The sequence below is a fragment of the Pollicipes pollicipes genome, unplaced genomic scaffold, assembly GCF_011947565.3.
Source record: "Pollicipes pollicipes isolate AB1234 unplaced genomic scaffold, Ppol_2.1 Scaffold_5724;HRSCAF=6776_pilon_pilon_pilon, whole genome shotgun sequence".
NCBI lineage: Eukaryota > Metazoa > Arthropoda > Thecostraca > Pollicipedomorpha > Pollicipedidae > Pollicipes > Pollicipes pollicipes.
This window is the reverse complement of record NW_023596746.1, coordinates 28523403-28541647: the sequence shown is the minus strand read 5'-3', so window position 1 is coordinate 28541647 and position 18245 is coordinate 28523403.

Genomic DNA, 18245 nt, shown 5'->3' with positions numbered 1-18245 from the left:
AATGCCAGTATTCTCGAAATACTTCTGAATAGCTCAGAATTTCAATTTGGAGAAGCCGCTCCTGCGGGCGAAATCCCATTGGACTCCCTGTTCATCACTATGAAGGTATTGCGTTACACTTGCCTTGCTTTTTCAAATGTGTGTGCTCTGCAATATTTGCAACACACTGTTCTGTTGAAACAATTGTGTGTTAAATGTTACGAACGCTTGACATCCTGTTTTTAGAGACAGAGCCATACAAATAGCGGGTTATTATCCCACGAATTGAACAAGACGTTAAGCTATGAATTTTATGTCTCCCCTGGCGTTAAGCGTGTGGCGTTAAGGCGATATGACTTTATGGCGTTAAGCATAGTGGCTCTCCTCAAAAGGCACTTTGACTTTGGGGAACAGAGTATCACGTGGTCTACCGTACCGCACTATTTCAAACTTCAACCAATGCGCTTCTCCGTAACTGGCCATTGCAGCCCGCTGTGCCAATCACGAACGTCTGTTTGTACTGACGTCATTGATAACAGCAGAGTGCCAGTTTTATGCTCGCAGGTCCGCAATGTGTGGGTGAAAGCTGCTCAAAAGTGCTACCTCTAACCCGTTACAGGTGACAATAGCCCTCAGCAGATTCCACCGTCGTCATGACGACGGCGGTCGCAACAACTGCGGTTGTCGGCGGTTTCGGGATACACTCTGAGTTACCAAGAAAGAAAAAAAGTGTAGTATTGTTACAAAGCATTGAAAGCGTATTTCGGACGCGAAAATGATTAAAACGCATTTCCTTATATCTTAATGGTGCTGCATTGACACTACCCATTGTGATTATTAAACGCAATGGGACCTGAGGTTTCATGAGAGTATATTTTTGAAATCTGCCCCAAAGTAGGGACACTCCCTTTAAACACCAGCAGTCATTAGCTGTTAGACCTGTAATGTATGCGACCTTGTGTGGCATGCGACACTGGGGCTTCACTATTGGTGAAAAGTACATGGTTTTTAAAGCCCAGTCCCGATTAGTACACCTGAGGTGTCCGTCTTAAACATATTAATATTCAAACACCCCTGACAGCCAAACAAAGGTTTCATTTAAGCTTTTACAAGCGTGACGGGCTGCGTACGCAAACAAGGCGGCAAGTCTGAGTGGAAATAAGATCGAAACCAAGATGTTCCATCCCAACTGCTAGGCATAGATAGACATTGCGCATTTATGATCCCCCACAGTAAAGCTTTTCCGGAATTCATGTTGCATGTATTAGATACGACAGTAAAAACACATGGATATTACACGCGGTGAAAACACGGCACAACATGTTCATCCCGACCGACCCTAAGCGAATGGGCTGTTTTTGAAGGCCAAGGCACTCAGCGGGAGACAGGAGAACGTTTGATGGAAGCGGATTCTCAGGCGAACGTTTGGCGGAAGCGGATTCCACGTGTTAGTGCTCCGGAAACAATGACCGACGCACGACCCTCGGCGAGCACTCGCGGGAGCTGCAGCACACGGTCATCTGGGGCCCGAGTGGCACACGCGAGGACACCGAGGCACGACATACGGTCATCTGGGGCCCGAGTGACACGCGCGAGGACACCGAGGCACGACATACGGTCATCTGGGGCCCGAGTGGCACGCGCGAGGACACCGAGGCACGACATACGGTCATCTGAGGCCTGAGTGGCACGCGCGAGGACACCGAGGCACGACATACGGTCATCTGGGGCCCGAGTGGCACGCGCGAGGACACCGAGGCACGACATACGGTCATCTGGGGCCCGAGTGGCACGCGCAAGGACACCGAGGCACGACATACGGTCATCTGGGGCCTGAGTGGCACGCGCGAGGACACCGAGGCACGACATACGGTCATCTGGGGCCCGAGTGGCACGCGCGAGGACACCGAGGCACGACATACGGTCATCTGGGGCCTGAGTGGCACGCGCGAGGACACCGAGGCACGACATACGGTCATCTGGGGCCCGAGTGGCACGCGCGAGGACACCGAGGCACGACATACGGTCATCTGGGGCCCGAGTGGCACGCGCGAGGACACCGAGGCACGACATACGGTCATCTGGGGCCTGAGTGGCACGCGCGAGGACACCGAGGCACGACATACGGTCATCTGGGGCCCGAGTGGCACGCGCGAGGACACCGAGGCACGACATACGGTCATCTGGGGCCCGAGTGGCACGCGCGAGGACACCGAGGCACGACATACGGTCATCTGAGGCCCGAGTGGCACGCGCAAGGACACCGAGGCACGACATACGGTCATCTGGGACCCGAGTGGCACGCGCGAGGACACCGAGGCACGACATACGGTCATCTGGGGCCCGAGTGGCACGCGCGAGGACACCGAGGCACGACATACGGTCATCTGGGGCCCGAGTGGCACGCGCGAGGACACCGAGGCACGACTGACCACCTGTTTTCGCAGCGCCTCGGATGCGTGGGTGTCGGGCAAAATGTTTCGCATCGTCAAGGCCAACACAACTCGGAGAGTGCGAAAGACACGACGTGGTTATTTAGGTTTAGAGCAATGCGGGCAGTGAAGTTTAATACCTTTTTAACTCTCGGCTTCTGTGCAGTTGAGCAGCCACCTCAGAGAGTCAAGCAGTACCTAATGTGGAGGACATTAGCATCAGCAGCAGTACCAGTGCGTTGGCCTGATTCTTTTATCAACTTAGTACAACATCATTACCATTACCTGAGACGAATTTGTAAAAGCGTATGCATAACTGGTCTCAATCCGGATATTTTTAATACACTCCAAAACAGCGACTACGACTTTATTATCTCATATCAGCGTTCTCCTGTCTGTTATGAAATCCTGAACAACACATTTAGATCAAATTCTAGCCTATCAGTTTTGATGGATAAGAGATGTCGCCGCATGCCCATGGAGGCGGGGCTTTGGCGCTGCTGGTGACCGACGGAGAGCTTATCGGCGACCGACGGAGAGCAGCTTATCCGCTGAAGCCTGAGGCAACGTATCTTGCTGGATTGATATCGATTGATGACGGTATTCCAGGAATTGGATGGAAAATTCTGCATAAACGTCTTTTTGACACTTGAAATGTCCAAGACATTTCAAGTAAAAATATGAGACGCTGAGCTAAAGACTAGAAGAAAGGGTCTTTGGGCAAAACAGGAAAAGGAAAACCAAACCGGATATACGTCACTGAACCGTCTGATGAAAAGTTAAAATATCAGTCGATACAGTGCACATTGGCTCTGGAGAGCCGGCCCGGATCGGATGCATTCTAAGGATTAAATCCGTTAATTCTCCGAGTGCAAACACCTTTATAAAGTTATGCACATCTTAAGAACAGACCTACCAAAATGGGAAATAATTGATGACTCCGTACTTTTTGGAACACCGAGTATGCTTTTGGCAAGCAAAATCGTTTTAAGCCCAATACACAAATAGGAACAAGAAAAGAAGGGCGCAAAACTCTAACAAGTAATGGTTCACGGGTACAAACACCTTTACAAAGTTATACACATCTTAAGAACAGACCAACCAAAATGGGAAATAATTGATAACTCCGTGGTTTTTGGAACATCGAGTATGCCTTTGGCAAGCAAAACCGTTTTAAACCCAATGCACGAATGGGAACAAGAAAAGAAGGGCGCAAAACTCTGACAAGTAATGGTTCACGGGTGGTTTGGCATATCGCGCAAGCTCAGCAAGTACACGGACATTCAGGCTAATCAAATGCATTGCCAGTCAATATCTGAGAATATCCGTGTGGATTTTGTACATGATACACACAAGTATGATGTCAGGCTTAAACTTTCCGACATTGCTATTTCCATGCTACCTAAAACCCAATGCCTGTTGGGTTCGTATAGATCACTTCATCCAGAACGCATCCATGATATATGCACCATGTGTGAGGTGCGCCAAAACAGCTTTGAGGGGTGTAAATGCTCCTCAATAACTTACACAAGATTGGGCACAGCCTGACATCGCGCATGGATGGTGATATGATTGATCTGCCAACCCGACAACGGTCCACTCACATTTCCCACGTGCTACCCTGGGCTAATAATCGCCAATTTAATTGCAAATAACACAGTTGGGACGCTTGATTGATGACGTACCGAACACGGAGAAAGTTGACGAAGTAACCAACTCCCCTCTCGCACCAGGGCGCTGTCAGAGGCAACAGCAGCTCGTGGTACTTGACCCCGCGCGTATTTCTGCGGCATCCTGAGGATTCGGCGGCCATTCTCCGGTCATCTTTGCGCGTTTAGCGTCAGTTCTGTCAGCTGTTTCCTTTTTAATACTGCAGGAAACAGATGCATCTTTTACCCCCGGCACTTTGAAAGCGCAAACTAGAGAGCTTCGATGCGGTGATAATCCGTGGCGTTGCCGGGATTTGTTTGAGAAATGTCTGAAAACCCCGCCATCGATCACCACGGTACCTGACGGTGTATCGCTCGCAGCAGGGGGTTGTCAGCAGTGTTGTGCACCCTAGGGAAGACTGTGTTGCTGCCAACAACCCCACAGCGACACCACTGGCGGTCTCAACGTACACAATCCAACTGCCACTTGCAACTTTTCAATGGTTGGAAGTGTGCAACTGACCGGTTGGGCCGGTTTTGGTCGTAATTAATCTGTTTTTGAAATGCTGTCCGTCTACGTACTCAGAAAAGCTATTGCTACCAATGTGACAAAGTATTAGGGAAGTAGCCAAAAGTAGGTCAAGGGCCCCGCCCCTGAGCCAAGCGGTTTGCACTATTTACACACCATCTTGAGCACGTTCGCAGGAATTTGGTCCTTGGAGAAAACTTTACATTGCCACTAACCCCACCCCCCACCTCATAACACTTCGCTACTTGCTTACAAGTTATGTAGACCAATTGGTGCTATCCCACCTTCTGGAAACATGGTATTGGTAGCATTAGTTGATCAGATGGGATGGGATGCTAAACGAGGGCAAATGCTTATGTGAGAGTGAACGGGTTCCCCAATGATGTGAGCGTGGCATTGACGTCCGTCGTACTCCCTCCTTGCCAAGGTACCTTCACTGTTATTGGTTTGTGTCTGAGACCTGGCGGTGGGAACTACCTAAACTCGATATCACGGATGAAATCGTCCTTCGGACTGTATATTGTCCTCATCCAGTATATTACGATGTATAACACGTTTAGGCCAGTAAACTCTCCGGCCGCCATCAGAGGTTCTGGAATCCTTAGCAGGACTGAAAGATGCTTGGCTTTCAGCCAGGTATGCGTCGCTACCTGATTCGAATATAGGCCTTCTGACCACAAGTCCAGCGCTCTACCAACTGAGCTAACCAGGAAGGATAGCATCAGTTCGTCCTTGTGCTCAAGGTCATTTATCATAAAGATATAAATTTGCAACCCATCATGGCGCCAAGGGCTTCTTAATGCTATCTGGAAGATGCATAACGTTACTGTCTTAAAGAAGCCATGCGGTCTGCGAAATTAGGCGCCCAGATCCCAAATTGGACTAGCGCAATCCCAACTACAGATCACGAATCGCACAAGTGTATTGACAAGGAAGACATACATCGAGTCAAATACACAAAACTGACTTTAACGGTATCTGTTGACAAAACAGTTTGGAAGCAGCAGCACAAATGTATGGCAGCCTACTGCTCGAAAAAACACTATTTGTTGCCATGTGAGCTAAATAATGTGATACCCTGATATTTATCATGCAACACGTAATTTGTATCCTAGTAAGGTAGCCACACCTTTTGGAATCACGAGATAAAGATCACCTTTAAGTTGAGAAGGGACCAGCATAACCAAATCCAAACCGCCCATAACACAAGGTGGTCAGGCTCACCGGAGTCACCGCAGGGAGCGACATCATCATAACCAGCGAGAACCATCCCATGACGATCAATTCCAACTCAGTTATAGCGTGACGGCAGACCCGACCGGACCAGTGAAGTTGGCAGCCTTACCAAAGCCAGCGCAGCGGACGTGCCCGCTTTTGTATCGATGTCAATGACAAAAGGTAAGGCGTGCACAAGCGGCGGCAGAAAATCGCAACTTTTCTAAATATCCTTCGGGGATACCTGGGTTCTTTGAGCAGCAGCATATTTTCCATGACACGCTTGCGACCTTTGAACGGCGTTATAGAAGTCTGACAAAGGAGGGTGTTGTGTGTAATGAGACAATCCGAGCAGTGTCTCGTTCTCGTTCTCTCGAGTCAAAAAGGACTCCCCAGATACTTCAGGAGCAAAGAGATGGCCAGGATCCCTTCTTCAGCGTCAGCACTGATTACGAGGTAAAGAGGTAACTGAAAAAGGCCCTCAGATGTCCTGTTTCTGGAATTTTGGTGAGGCCGTGAAGGTGTTTGATTCGCTATAAAGCACCTAAATGTCTTTTTTCTCAGTGCGTGATACCTTGCCCGGCATGAATTTCCAGGACAAAGTATCATACGAAAGATGGCAGGCGACTATCACCAGCCCTCGTCATGGGCGTGGTCACCGACGACCGCAGCCCGAGTTGATGTGCTTAACAGATTCATCTAAATGCTGACAACATCATTGCGACCATCCGAAGATAGTAATTTCACGGCGTTCACACATTTCCGCACTTCTCGGCACACAGAAATTGAGCACACGAAAACATGTAGCGCCGGTTTGTGGGCAGCCGTGCGAACGCGACGGAACCACTTCCTCGTCGACCCTCTGCTTTCGATGCATTCACTTGCTGTATGCCTCTCATTTGAACGTCAAAACGAGCGCGTCCCCGCGAATGTTGATGCAATGGAACACGCGCTCATGCAAATACTGTCTACGGGTAGTCAGCATTTGCATTTGGAGATGTACATTTCTGACATATCGCTTTCGTTTTCCAAGAATGCTGTGGTTACGTAACGTGGCGTCATTTCGCGGACACCGGCTAAGCTCTTCCGGTTTTCAGATATGCATGGTGCTGCCTCTCAGAGATTTGCGTTTCCACCCCAGTGGTCTTATCGGCTTTATCGTCGCACGTGTTCCAATAAACCGAGTGTGTACCTAGAAACCATTTAAGAAAAATACAATTCCAGTTCAACTGGAGAACACCAGGTGATTACTAGAATTCGCCGACAGTTAACGGCAAGGGATTTAACAAGAAGGGGACAATATCGCTCCATAACGCTCCGCTACAGGACTGTATCGCATGCTGAACAATAGCTGTCGCACGCTCAGAGCAGCTGGTGAACAACATCAAACAAAACAAAAGGCAAAAATGGAAAAGCGACCTTCCACATTGGGAGGGCGAGGGTATGCTAGTCATCTGAATGGCTTCTCTCCAGTCAATGCCCGCAGGACCAGTGCTAATTTCGGAGGAGTGTGGGTCTCAGCCTTGCCACATCCCTGGCTGCTTTGTCCCTATGCCTTACGGGGGTGCAGCGCAATTGGTATGGCGGTGCCCATTTATAGGACGCCGGTTATTAAATACACACGCTTACCCATTTACTTTGTCACTAAAGGGTCGTGATCGCTTACAACCTCGTCTCTCCTGTCAAAAATTGATGACGCCACCGCTGGTTTGAAGCCTTCGTAGCATACACTCTAAAAATATTTTGACGGATTAGTTTATCGCAAAAATTGAGAACAGACACATTGGAAAAGTAGCACAGCAACAAGGCATTACTTTCATAGCAGTGAGCAGGGAATCCAATCAGATTTCTTCCGCTGATGCGGCTACTTCAAATAAAACTTCTCAGCTATTCAGACGGATTTCGGAAGGATTTCGGGAAAGCCGGTGCTGCTGACGAAATCGGACATGTCTGATCTAACAATAAGCGAAAAGTGCAGCAAGGTGTAATGCTCCCTTTAGATGAAGGCCAAACTGAAATACTTAGAAGTGCCCTACATCATCACCTGTTATAAGTTTTGGCCGTCCGTCATGTGTGCGTCCAACATCAATTTGGTATTTTTGACTTAGTTCAGCGTGATGAAATGACATGCCTGCTGAATGATTCGCAATACTGGCTCTGCACTGCGGTGTAAGACGTGAAAATAAACGTGTGATTGTAGCGAACAATAAATCAAGACGTTGGCTAGTTTGAAATGAAAAGGCTTCTCGGAATCTGTTTAATTCTTACACTGGCATGATCGCAATCAGGGTTGCGAAAAAACGTTGAAAATCGGTTTGCTGGCAGCTATTCCCATTCCAAAGCCAGATGTAGCTCACATCGGCCAAACACGTTTTCTTTTTAAGCAGGAATAAAACTTCTGGAAAATGACTCAATTAGGCTCACGCACCGATACAAACAAGCATGTTCTTGCCAGAAAGCCATGGCTAGTGAACAACTTGCTTTTTCGGCACGACTGCCACTAAAAGCACTGAAGCAAATCCATAAGGGATCGACGGCACTGGTCATCCACAGACCTGCATTCCAAACAGCTAGTAAACGCGGAACATTGTGGAATGCCTCTGATCACCGTCACGGATAAATGGCGCTCTTCTTATCTTGACAGACTGTATAACTTGTCTTAATCTTCACGGTGAGCAGATTATGGCTGAATGTTGACGGCCGTGATAGGATTAAACACCGGTTCAACATTGTTCATTGGATAAATGTGCAAACTCGCAAGGTGCTGGAAGGGCATGTGGAGAAAAGCTTCAGCTATATTAAGGCCAAGCTGGTACATACATGATCACAGGTCCTAAAACACCTGAACTGCTTACTGTCGGAGACTTGTAGGCCAGTAGATGAAAACTAGTAGGCGGGTAAGTCAGAAGAATGGTTGGGGAAATCATTCTCGGCGTTCACCATCATCATATGGGGAAAAGGAAACGAGGGGAAAAGGGAGGAGGCACACCTACCTAGCCTGTTTGACTGCCGGTGCTGACTATGGCTAGCTGGCAAAGGTTAAGTAGATGTGTCGCCTCCTGCACTTCCTTCCTCTCCTCTTTCCCGCCTCTACCCGCCCAATGATGGCTAACGCCCAACGTCGTTTCCAACTATTCTTCTTAGCTCCACTCAATCTACCACTGTTGCCACAAAGATAGGTCAGCTCTACGGGAGCTTAACACGCGCTCGGGTGGGCGAGGCGACAATTGACACGCACTCGGGTGGGCGAGGCGACAATTGACACGCGCTCGGGTGGGCGAGGCGACAATTGACACGCACTCGGGTGGGCGAGGCGACAATTGACACGCGCTCGGGTGGGCGAGGCGACAATTGACACGCTGAGGTCTTTTTTAAAATAATAACCTCTGATGGCGGGGCGTAACCACGCCAATCCAGGTATAGTTGCAGAAAATTTAATGGGCTATCTTTTGATGGACAAAATTAGATGCACCTTCTGAAGTCGCTGATCTATGGCTCATGGCTGGTCGAAACCAAACCATGGCTGTCGGCGAAGGAATTGTTAGGGGATCGTTCAATCTGATGCGCCCAGGGGGTGTTAAGATGAAGCCATTTTCTTTTGACACGGTTTTTATACAAGTTAACAAGTAAAAACATAATAATGAGCAATTTCATTGACCCTGACTCAGCTACGAGTGTCCTACTTTTTGACTGAACAACATGTCTTATGGGCAGTTTTTACCCATCACTTCTAATTTTGTTTATCACAGCGACCTCAACAGATATCATATTCGAACTTACTGAGGACCAGAAAAGTTACTGACCCAAACTGGCCCCGAGCAACCGTTTGTTTTTAAAGGCATACCACCTATCATGATCCTTGACGCTTAGTCGATTATTTAATGGAAAAAATATTGAAGGTGTTTGATCACAGCAATCTTCTGAAGGCTATATAAGGTCACTGACCCTACGTGAACACCAGTGGGCTTCGCTTAGAACCACCATCTAGGTTAAAGGTGGTTGCATAATGAGACCCCACGGAAGTTAGGAAAACAATCTTGAGTTTGGCATTGTTCAACCTTATTTAACCTTTTTGACACGGAGATCATGACCTTGGAACCCGAAAATTTTAAGCAAGTTAGTACAGATACAGACCATGTGTATTTGGTGTCTTAAGCGCTCTTAATTTTTAAGATTTCAAGTTGTAAACTGATCCCATCCCCACTCGAGCGCATCGCATTCAACGATCCGCCCGGGCGCGTGTTGAGTCACTTATCTACAACCAAGCACAATGCCTTACATCAATGTGACGATCTGAGAATTTGCCAAAGTACAGATTTGAGAGCAGTCATACTGCGTTTACCTTGAAAGCAGGCAGCTTTTTAAATGCATATTTTTAGAAGACAAAACAGGGGCAATCACGTTCGGCCGTGGTGGCGCCACGTAACTGTGGCAGGTTAGTCAAACTGGTTTAGAGGATGAAAAGAGCCGTGCTGAGTTTGGGCCCCTCAATGGTGGTCCCGCTGCCCCACGCAAGACTTCGAGCTCGAAGATTACAAAATATATAAGAAAAATAGCCTTTAACACAAAGCATATCGACTGTGGGTTTTATTCACTGGCCATAACCATTATGCTGCTTAAACATTTAAAATAATAAAACAAAAAAGAAGAAAAGTCAAAATCGCCTATTATCAAATCAAAGCAGACTAACTCTGTTGAAAAACACATTTAGCGGGAGGCGAGACTGTGTGGGCCATGGGTTGCTACCTCCCTCTCAGTGATGCATAAAGATTGAATCCAGTCCTTAGGCGACCACGAGGAAAACTACATCAATTTCCGTCATCAATGTAGATTGCATTACGGAAGATGGTCTACCTTCACAACCTGCATTTAATATATACAAGGATTATGTTGAAGGCTTCACGAGGACAATGTTCATTTCAATGTTAGCAAAAATAAGGCTGAAGTATATCACAGCTGCATTCATGAAAGGTCATCCTAGCAAGAAAATATGCACTTATGGATGAACACTGAAGAATGACTCACTTCCACAGCTTTCCTGTTACATCAGAAAATTGTCAGCATCGGCCTGAGAGAGAACCAAATGTTAATCTTTCACCGAGCACCTATGACAACTCGACCACAATCCCACAAAACCTCCTGTCATTCGAAGTCCTGGCAAAGCAAAATGACAAATGAACGTGACCTCTCCTTCCCTCTTCCCACCGCCTACATTTGCTTTACCTCTTTACTCCTCACGTCCCATTGCCTATCGATTGGCTGCATCATTCGCTATCATGTAAATTTCCAGCAACCTATAGTAATATTAGTAAAAGGTTCAAATGTTGATAATTTTGTTCAAATGCTAACAAAACATTGATGAAATGATTGCATTTCAGGCAGGGCATAGTTTTTGGAGATAGGCTGGGGAAGCAGCGAAAAACTATGCAGTCTGCCCTAAAATGTGAGTGCCTCCCAGATTGACACACTTGTTCACAAAGTTAGGAAGGGCTGTAGTCCTGACCTGAAAAGAAAACTAGGTGAACCCGTGATTTATCGATCTATATCATTGGTAACCATCGCCAATCAGGGCAAAAGCAAAAATGACATAAATTGGAACTGCGAGCCACTCTCATCTGTCATTTCCCTTCATGAGGAGTACCATCAGCCTTCAATATCGAACCCACGGCTTTTCAAATGGAGGAAAGCTGGTCATTTGTGATTGCTACAGTGAAACAACAGCCTTTTCGGTGTCTTGAAAAGGCGGGTTGGATAATCACAGGTCAATTTCTACCTCGACTGGATCATCTCGCCAACTTACTTTAGACTGTCAAGGCCCAAAAATTAAACCCTAGGCAGGTATTCACGACACTGCAATGTGAATGCCCCTTGCAAGGTGACATTGCAATGAAAGTCACCGCCCACCTCATATCATTCTCATCGCAACGACTGAAACACGCCGTTGCGGCCGCATGAATCCCCATATCTAGATCTTACTCAGTATTTTCTACTGCCCAGTTTGGGACACTAAGAAAAGACTGGTAAGAACAGCGTATCGGCCGACTGGCCGGACCATAGGATACACTGATATACCGCCGGTCTGTCGCCGATTCGAGCGACCAATAACAAATCAAAAACATCTTTGTCGCAGGGTTGGAAGGAAGCCTAAAAAAGTACCATGGGGCCGTAGGGTACGAAGAAGGGTATTTACGGAAAGGTTTTCATGTGTTATGTGATAAAATATATTGCCACGGAGGCATAATATTTATGTGTGGAGACCTTATGCCAGGTTGAGCAGTGTGCGCTACATTAGTTGTCGTGATCGTGGCTAAAACTTGCTTTGCTTTGCTTTGCTTTGCGCGAAGACATACGTTTTTGTCGCCGACTTTACCCACCAAGTTGGCACATTTAACCAGCCCTGGTAACCTCATACGTGACAATGGACCAGAATGCACCAAATGCCCTCTTGAAAATTTCATTGGCAGCAAAAGACCACAAATTAGTAGTTCCACAGCCGTAATCCGCCTTGAGACCCTGATGCTCTTACGCTAAGCTTTTGAGCAGCTTGAATGCTTGTTGATCAATGCCGTTTATATATATATATATATATATATATATATATATATATATATATATATATCTATATCTATATCTATATCTATATATATATATATATATATATGTATATCTAAATTTTGAAACAATTTTATGGTCATTGTGGTGAACTCTGACACCTTCCGGCCAGTTGTTGGAATGATTGTTGAACGATATCGTTTGGACATTACGTTTCTAAAAATTTCCAGTCATTTTGGTGAACAATGGCACAACCCGGCAAGTTTCTTGCTGTGGTTTCGCTCGGTGTCATCGAAAACGTTTGGGTTAGCCGCCAGTGTTAAGGGCAGCACTCAGCTCAGCACCGCATATTGGATGACTGGAGATGAGAGCCTGAGTGACTGCACTGCTCGCGACGTTCGTGAAGTGTCCTTGAAGTGTGACACTCGTGGCAAATAACTGCGCAACCTTCTTACTGTGAACAAGTACCTGACACGCGCCCTTGATTGTTGTCAAATGTGAGGTTAAATGGTTCCTATCTCTGTGAGCTTTAGCTGCTTTTAATGTAGCTTCATATGCTGCTCAACCTCAAGTGATGCCCACAGTAGACCATTGGCAGGCATAACAATTTATCTCTGACATAACCAGGGAAAAACAAAGCAAGCGGCAAGACGGAATTGTTGGCCAATTTAAATATAGGAAGCAGGCATGCACAAATCCAGAGTCATTTGCTTCGGTCTGTTTGTTTAGCACTTAGGTGAGACCAGGAACTGATTTTTGAAACCATGAAATGTGACAGGTGGGCAGTTTTGCAAAATAAATTGGGGCGGGCGGGGGGGGGGGGGCAAGAACAGTGAAAGATAACAAACGTATCCTCAAATGTTCCAAAAAGTGTCTCCGCCGGATTTGGCCCGCGCTTTTGTCAAAATGAGGGAGCTCAAGTCCACGTTAGGCTAGGGAACCCCTACCCGAGGCCGAATAGGAAACTATTACCCCGGAAGGTTCCAAAGAACATTAATGGGTGCCTGAACATAGCATACGGTTACACGCCTCAACAAAACCTTCATTTTCCGTGTCGAGAAGGGTAGAGTTAAAGTCCTCTTAACGCTGGCAGGATTTTTACACGGTAACGGAAGTTGCGAAAAGGTTGAATGCTTTTCTGGGAAACGAATATATGTCTCGCATAGACCTTATCCATGCACGGAAGATCTCACGAGAGCCGATGAGTTCCTTGTCTGCCGAGGGTTAAAACTGGGCCACCTCGTCCCTCTTTTTCGCAACCCCAAAATATCATGCGTAGATGAGGAGGGAAGCTCATCGCGATAAGATAACGGCCATCTCTCCCAAAATTATGCTTTTGTGAGAAAATGTGCTAAGGAAAATTTGTTATGTTAATATTTTGGGGTGAACACTATTTTCGTAAAATTGGAGGCAATGTTTCACTGAGTGCGGTATGCACACCTCAGCCTTACTCTCAGCCACGCCCCTAGCACACCCGCTCCCTGCCACTGGCGTACTACTCACTGAAGCTCTTCTGCGGAGGAACAGGGTCCGGTTTTGGCAGCTGGTGAGGGTAAGTCGTGGACTTATGGTCTTCGCTAAACCGTAGCCAGGGAGCGAGAGCGGCTCCTGTTTCACGGATGGCTTAATGCGTCCGCTTGCGGCGCCATCCAAAACAAGGGATTGCCGGCCGGTTGCACTCAAGCCAACCTCAAAGTAGGTGGAGAAAAAGTTGATCAGTTCAACGAACTTCTCAGCAATATCTTCCGCCTTTGGTGTGGAAAGCCGGCAGGGGCGCACGTTTGTCGGAGCTTCAGGCCGACCGCATGACGAGCTCCTGAACCATGATGGGAGATTTGACCGGCGTCCGACGAATGTACTCCTGCTTTACGGAGCCACCGTGGCGTGCATCCAGCGGTCGGCGTAATCGCGCCACAGAAGCCGCTTACAGAACTTCCGCTTTTGCCACCTGTGACGTAACTGGGACTACACTACAACGCAAGGCCTTGCATAACGAAATTCACCGGGCTGCTTGTCTTCTAAGTGCAACCAGGGATTGCGTAGGCGGAAATGGAGCACGCAGAGGAAGCAGTCGACCCTTTCCCTGCAAACTATATTTGCCAGTTTAAGATCACAAGCACGCGAAGGGAGAGGGGGGGGGGACAGGTGTAAGGACAGCATCCTACGACCACCATTTGGACTTAAGCTCCCAATTTTGAGGTGTGTCCAGTCCAGTGTGTCCACAAGTCCGGGAAGAGACCTGTTTGTTGGCACACTTTAGGGACAGGTTGCATTGTTTTTTTAAGGCCAAGCCCCTCAACCAATTTTGCGGAACCACGCCCCTGCTACAACGCAGAAAAGAAAGTGGGTCAGCGCTGGGGGAAACAGCTTTCATTGCATTTTGGAGGCAGGCCAGCCATTTCTTTCTTCCTGAGCCCCTTTTCCACTCCTACTGCAAAAATGCATCCCTGCAGCTACAAATCTGATATGGCCATACAGGCACCTGAGAATAACGTCACACAAATTGGAACAAAATCATACATTTTGGTGTATCGCCGGCGTAGGCCTCGCTGACTACCTGCCAGGCGTGAATTGAGGCTCGCATCTCCTTTCAGAAAATAACTATCTCTATAAAATTACCATGTAGAACTTCTTTAGACCACAATACACCAACCAGCATCGGAAGCAGCGAAATTGTATCACTTTACCGTTGAAATAAAATGATTGCGATCTCATGCTGGCGAGAGCGTTCGCGGCAGGCCACATGCAGGGTTAGTTTAGCTTAGGTTAAAGCTCGGGAAATTTTCGGCCTTATTTGGATCGTGACGTCATTCGGTATTGAGGCGGTCAGGCAAAACAAAAACTTCTACTCTGTCATTGAGCACGGCATGGCGGCGGCGGCGCTCGGTTGATGGGAGCATGGCGAGTGCATGAAATCGTTCTGCCTTAAATATTATGTAACAGGTTGAGGAAAATTAGGCATGGTATGCTGAAGCAAGAGTGTACAGCTAATCAAAAGTATCGTGAGTAATTGTCTTTGTTAAGTTCTCCCTTAGGTATCTATTTCAACCACGACCGCCTGCCGCCGAACAGATCTAGCAAACGCGCCGGTTGACGGAATCTCGGTCAACGGAGCCTAGCACGCAGCTCAAAACAATATTGATATAAAACATGCACGATCATTTTGTTGGAACAGTTTTTAGAATTCTGTTCTGTGGGGCATTGGAAAAATTATGCGTCCCCACTGGGATGTGACGTCATCAATGATATGGCATAATATTTAATGCATTTCTGTCACGTGCTAAAAACTACCCTGATTAGGGCTACTTAACATCTGAATTAAATCTATGTAGTTCTTCATACAATAAAATGAACATGTGAAGCGTTTTATCTCTCAGCTGTCAACTGACCAATTCGCTGAATCTGCGGTGAGGCAGGCAGTGCGCGAGGCCTATGCCGGAGATCTCCTACCCTAAAGCCGCTGCTCCTCTTCGCAGTAGAAAGCTCCTTATAAAGGGTTCACATGCATCGCTTCAACCTCCTCCGTTGACCTCGCAGGGTACAGCTTAGGCATCCGCAACAGCAAGGCTCCTAGATCGACAGGGTTTTTGACGCTATTTCTAGGGACTCCATCCATGGTAGGTCCTCAGCAAAAGTCGCTCAGCACCTTAAAAAACTGGCGTTTAGCTGCGTCTTTGAAGCGGGTATACTCCTCACGACACGAGAACGACCAACGGTAGCCGACAGGCTCGCACCGAACCCGATTCACAGGTGAGCATTCGAAGCCAAAAGTCTCAAGTGATACGACAATTTAAACGTTGCATAGCTGGCCGTTCGCGTTCGTCGTAATTTGCATAGGCCGACCCAATTTTCACGAGTAGTAATTTCCTTTTTTGTATTTTACCTTTATTTTATATTATAAGATATTTAAATATATATATATATATATATATATATATATATATATATATATATATATATATATATATATGATATATTGGATATAAAATGACATTTATATTATTGTACAGTAATTACCTTTTTTGGTTATTTGGTATTTTATGCTGTTAAGTACGTGAAGCGAACCTTGGCTGACAAATTTGTGATAAGCACTAATCTGAGCGGCATCGGAAAAGCACCGTGTCACCACTCGTCTGTGACGTCAACACTGATGTAATGTAGCATGCAGTACATTTCTAACACCTGCTAAAAACTATCCTGATTAAAGCCACTATATTTGGAAGAATTTTATGACCCAGCTTGCTCAAACAGTGAAACGTCAATGTTTCGACATGTGCTATACACAAGCACACGCTGTAAGCGTTACCGTGTGCAGACCATTACTAGGCTTTGAGTTTCGTGGGACTGGGGTGGTGGTTGTAATTTGTGTCCATTGTTGCAATTATGTCACAAAAAAGCTAGAAAAGTATTTATTTTAGTCATCATTCTCATACACGAAATCATTGCTTTTTCACTCACGACGCTGTCACTGACCTAGAATAACTATGCACCTAGTCAGACCAAACTCTAATATTTTGATTTTTATACACTCACGAAAAGCGCACGGTAACACTGTCTGTAGAAGTGGCCCTCATTTCAAGTTAAGGCATTCTGGCGCGTCCGATACATGAAACGACAAACTGCGATCCTTCGGCGATGAAGACTCTACAGAGTTCAGTGGATACACGATTTCGATCTAAGGTTTTGGTATTCAGTCCCGGGTCGTATGCATTTGTGTTGTGGGGAAGTGAGCACAACGAAAAAAATAACCTGAAACCCAATTTGTCGCGACGCAGACATGCGAGCAGTTTTGCATGCCGTGACACAACATCGTATCATCTTCATCTGTTTAGCTGTACGTGTCTAATTAGGATAATCTGAGACGGAATTCCAACAGCTGTGAACAGTTATGCACGTTCTCGTTGCTCATGCCATTCCATGTAAATACCCCGCAATAAATCTGATAAGAGGGCGCATGCCTCCGTGGGGAGGAGGCACTACGTGAATGCTCCTAAATCCACTCAAAGTTATTTCCACAGCAGAATTGATCAATTACTCATTTAAATACATAAAAGTTAACTCGTTTGACATCAGGCACCTCTCTGCGTGTGTAATTTAAACGTGACAGCCGTTCAGCCGCCTCCGCGGTGCGTCTATGTGGGCCTCATGTATTTCGAAATTGGCCTGAGCTCAGTGAGTACTTTTAGAAGCCGCGAGCCAACGCTCAGCATTCGCCCCCACCCAGGCCGGGTCCGTGAGGCAGCATTGCGAGCCTGTCGTTTAGGGGGAGTGAAACAAAATCATACGGTGGAGTTTCTGAAACGATTTTAGAAGGGTTCTGCCTAGCCGTACAAACGAACGAAGAGTGTAAGCTAAAGTGGGCGACGTTTTCAGAGGGAAACCACATGAGCGAGATGGTCCTTGATCTTTTTAGCCTGATGTCTACGACCGTTGAACAACATCATCGTGGAGCTTCAACCCTCACTCTCCCGGACAAAACGCGCCTGAATTTTGGCAGTGAAGTCCAGATCCGGATATTTAGACGGGACTGATTTCAAGATCTTGTCGTGGTAGGTATGAAGGATCACTGAAATGAGGTGAGATGGTTCAGTGGTTGTGATCCGGTGTCCAGGGCAACATCTTCAGGGGTCATCAATGATGATCCATATCTGGAAGAGCGCCTTCGTGTCTAAGCTAGGTATTGACCAACTACGTCATACATGATCTGTGGCGTGAAGAGACTGCAGCTTTGCGTCTTAACAAGAAACTGGCTTAAATATAGTTCAGCGCATTTTTTTTTTTTTGAATGTGAACCTTGAAGATCTGCATCTGGCTATTCTTTTTTGGTTATTTGTATCTGGCCATTCAGTTTCTCGTCATCGGAGACGTGGCGAGAAAGTTGAACGTTTA